Source organism: Lycium ferocissimum, chromosome 6, assembly GCF_029784015.1.
Source record: "Lycium ferocissimum isolate CSIRO_LF1 chromosome 6, AGI_CSIRO_Lferr_CH_V1, whole genome shotgun sequence".
NCBI lineage: Eukaryota > Viridiplantae > Streptophyta > Magnoliopsida > Solanales > Solanaceae > Lycium > Lycium ferocissimum.
In genome coordinates, this window is record NC_081347.1 from 26,582,789 (window position 1) to 26,586,962 (window position 4,174).

General features: G+C 35.4%; 1 pseudogene; it reads right to left on the minus strand.

Annotated features, from left to right (window-relative positions):
- Positions 1-1,467: 1,467 nt before the first annotated feature.
- LOC132061242 (F-box protein At5g07610-like) lies at positions 1,468-2,932 on the minus strand (annotated as a pseudogene).
- Between the last annotated feature and the right edge of the window lie 1,242 nt (positions 2,933-4,174).

Genomic DNA, 4,174 nt, shown 5'->3' on the forward strand with positions numbered 1-4,174 from the left:
TTTTTTTTCAATTTCCTACCTGAACTTTTTCCTACCTAAACTATTACCAACTAGTTAACAAAATATACCTCAATTATTAATTGTTCATTTTTTTAGTTGACGTAGGAAAAGTAAACAGCAGATAGTTGAGGTGTGCTTTGCTAACTAATTGGTGATTGTTTAGGTAGGAAGCTCTCACACCTGATAGTTCAGGTAAGAAACTAAAAACAGAGGAAGTGATACTTGAGGTGTATTTTTGACCCATAACTCTTAGATTTATTATAATGAACACATTTCACAAGTGAATACTTGTTGGAGCGAGATAAATTACGTTTGATTGATTACTGTAATAAACACATTCCACGAATGGATTAGTTGATTAACTAGACTAAACTAAAGAAAGTCACAAGAATCATAAAGAGAAGTAAAGTTCACGAAGCCCACGAAGGTGATAGTCTTGTATTACATCAATCTGTAGGAGCTTTATATGGAGTAACAAACTAAATACTTCGAAGCCACCTCTGATAGCTTGGAAAATTGTATGCAAACCAAAAAAGGAAGAGGGTCTAGGAATACGTTACTGATTGCCTATTATGGAATGAAGTACCGGGGGCAAAGTATGTGTGGAATATTGCAAGTTAGACAGACATTCTATGGGCAAAATGAGAGAATCATACATACTTGAAGGTAGTGTAACATTCTATGGGAAAAATGAGATAATCATATATACTTGAAGGTAGTGGCATACGCAGGATATTTTGTAAGCAGTGTTGACATTTAAAGAAGTGGACAAATGCGCACATCACTAAAACAGCATCATATTAAGAAAATAAAATAATTAAAAAAACAAATTATATGAATAGAACATATTCAAGTACTCCTCCGTTCCTTTTTACTAGTCCAATATTCTAAAAAAAATGTATTTGTTCATTTAAGCAAATGAAAAGATATTTTGTTTTCAATTTTAAACCCTTATCACGTAATTATTTTCAAAATTTATTAGAATACTAGTAATCAAAGTTAGATTTCTAAATCCAAATTAATGTGCGCAACTTAGTAAAATAAGTAAATGAATTTACCAACTGTTACGCGGCGCCTTCCTGAGACTTCTTGGAAGGGCGACGTAAGGCTAAGCAACCGATGATTCCAAGGTTACTGTCCGCCAATCGGGGTCCCCTCCGCACGCTAGACGAGACTGTCAGTGCCGTGCGGGAAAACCAATGTCAAGAGCAATTGAGAGAACAGAAAAGTGAATTGAGAATGAGAAAGAAAGAGAGCTTGTTTGCATTAATGAAAGCTATTACAATGAGAGCAAGCGGTGTCGAGGGGGAGAGACACCAGTACAGAGAATTGATTGCTTGCTTGAAAGTTTTGATTGCTTGATCCCCTAACCTTACCGGCACGAGCAAGTGAACCGTGAACCTTACCCTATCATTCTTAACCTTAACAGCTCCAAACCCTTCCCATCTTCACAGACAACCGGTACAAAGTCTATACTAGACTAGTCAAAGAAAATAAAGAAAATACGTTATTACAAGTTGAAGGGCTCTAATTGATGGAAGTATTCACCACTTCAAAGACAACTGCTGGTACTGGAAAAAGTCTGCAACATTAAGGACAAACATGCTGATGGTTATAGACAAAACGGGTGGTTGCAAGTAAATGGCAAATATACTATTCAACTTGGCTATGAATAGAGAAGAGGAGCTGGTAAACACTGTTGTTGGTGGAGAGGTGTGTGAAGCAAGACTAACATCCTTAAATATAGCTTCATGTGCTGGATTGCAATTGCATATATAGGAGGGATAGATTGGCTGGAATGGGGGTCTGGACAACTCTTGTCTACTATGTGGTTGTTGACTTGTTGTCCTGAGACTATGAAGCATTTGTTCTTTTTGTGTGTGTTCATTAAACATGCTTAAAATAGATCCTTAAATGATTGAAGATCCAGATACGACATACTGATCTTAAGTGGCTACCGAGCATACTGGCGAGGAGAGCTCAAGGGAAGAACTTTTCATCGTTTAAATATTGTAAAAAGTGAGCTTTTGGTGACTCTGCACTTGAACAAGATGCAAATGACCACAGGACTCTCCGTAATGAGCTTGTCTTCTTCAATATTGAAACACGAGTTGTCGCCACATGGCCAATAAATGGCACCATTCCAATAAGCTCCATCGAACGAGAAATTTATGTCACGACGAGCAGGAAAAGGTGGACCAAAGACTCTCCGTTTCTTTGTTTCAGATGAGTAAATCTCTATCCGATAGTACTGCTCATGAGTGATATGCAAACCACCTTATAATGAGGTGATTGCCATGGATCAAATGCTAGGTCATCCCAAAAACAGCCTTGGAAATTTGTCCTTCTCCATCAGAGTTTCATAAGTTTGATAAATTGTCGGGTATTTGGGTTGTGTATGTAGTAGTTTTTGTCAGGTACGCGAGTGCGATAGCTCCAGCAAAGCAAAAGTCCATTGCAAAATTTGCCGAATTCTAATTTCAGAAGGGTCATGTACAAAGCAGAGCTTCTTGAATGGTGTTGGAATTGGATTTTCCAGGCTGAGGGACACAAATTCATGAAAAGGATTGGTCGAGAGAAAAGAGTTGTCCAGAGGAGGCCATGGGGAGGGTTAAAATGGGGGATTCTGACGCAGGTGAGTAGGGGCTACTGCTTAGAAAACTCCATTGTATTCAGACGCATTTGAATCGAACGAGTGATTTGACCAGCAGAATGGAGAATGATCTCCGTCAAGAGTCCTTCATTAGAGAACACTTCATTCGCAAAAGAGCCCTTTCAGATCTTCATTCTAATCTTTGGCATTCCAGTTCTATGTAGAGTTGGAATGCAGAAAGATAAAACAGTGGTGTCTAGTGTACATGTTATATATCATACTCCATTATAAGTGGGAAGCCCCAAATGAAAAAATTGAATTAATTACCATACTGTCCATTAAAAGTTAAATGACATTTTTATCCTTTAAGCAAACGCTAATCCTATAACATTTTCGTAAAAAAATGTAAATGTACATTTTCATATAAAAAAAATGATACAGTCAAATAACCACTTTGAATACACAGAAAATACAATGTACCATGAACGACTTAGACACTGTGAAACCGTCTGTTTCTTCAGCTTCTTATTTAATTCCTATACAATTTACCATAAGACTCTTGATTAGTTATTATTCCATCCATATTCAAGAATCATTTATGTAACGTCTTTACATTCTCCAGAATTAATTCTTGGTGGAAGTTACGGAAGAAAAGAATATCAAAAGTCACGAATTCTGCATATTAGCCATTTGAACAGGCTAATATCCTCTTGTTTGGTCAAATACATTATTTTTTTATTTGGTATGGAATCAAACTCTAAAAAATGCACAAGTTTGGTGCATGTGTATCTGTTTCCTTTGGTCTCATTTGAGTTGTCGCTGCCATTTTCCTTTTGATCTATTATTAAAAGTCGGTGCGACATTTCAAAAAATATAGAAAGTTGATCAATATATACTCATTCCTTTTTAAATTATGAGGCTGGTGTGATTTTTCAGATAAGAAAAATGAAGGGGAAGAGTGAGATGTACGTTTTTTAATTTATCTGTTGGTATTTTTTTTTTTTCTAATTTTGTTGAAGTTTGATTACTTGACTTTTGTCTAACCATGAATATATCATCTGATCGTCTTTCAGGTCACTATATTTGCTTTTAAACGACACTGACTTTCAAATTTTTTGAAGCACAGTAGGTATGACTTTATTATTAACAGCCAAAATTTTCTATTTTTCAATTTTTTTTTTTTTTTTTTTTTTGTACTATCACAAGGTAAAACTTTAAGGTATTTAGTCTAACTACGCTAGAAAATAAATGAAAATTCAAGGAAGGTGGTATTGGACAAGAGAATATTTGAAAAGATATATACCTCTGAATGATTATTATTTATCCAAACAGTAAGGGATTTATCATTTTAACATGTATTTTATAAATTTACTATCTAAGTGAAATTCGAATGATGGAACATCTGCTTACGAATGTTTAGTCACATATTTCCTATAGTTGTTTCGAGACATATATCTTCTAACTTTCTTTTGACTTATGCTTTAACGTTCTTTGATTTTTAGTGGAGATGGATTACGTGGATATATTTTTCTCTTGTTACTAAAACTAGTATTCGTACCCGCGCGATGCGCGGACAAAATT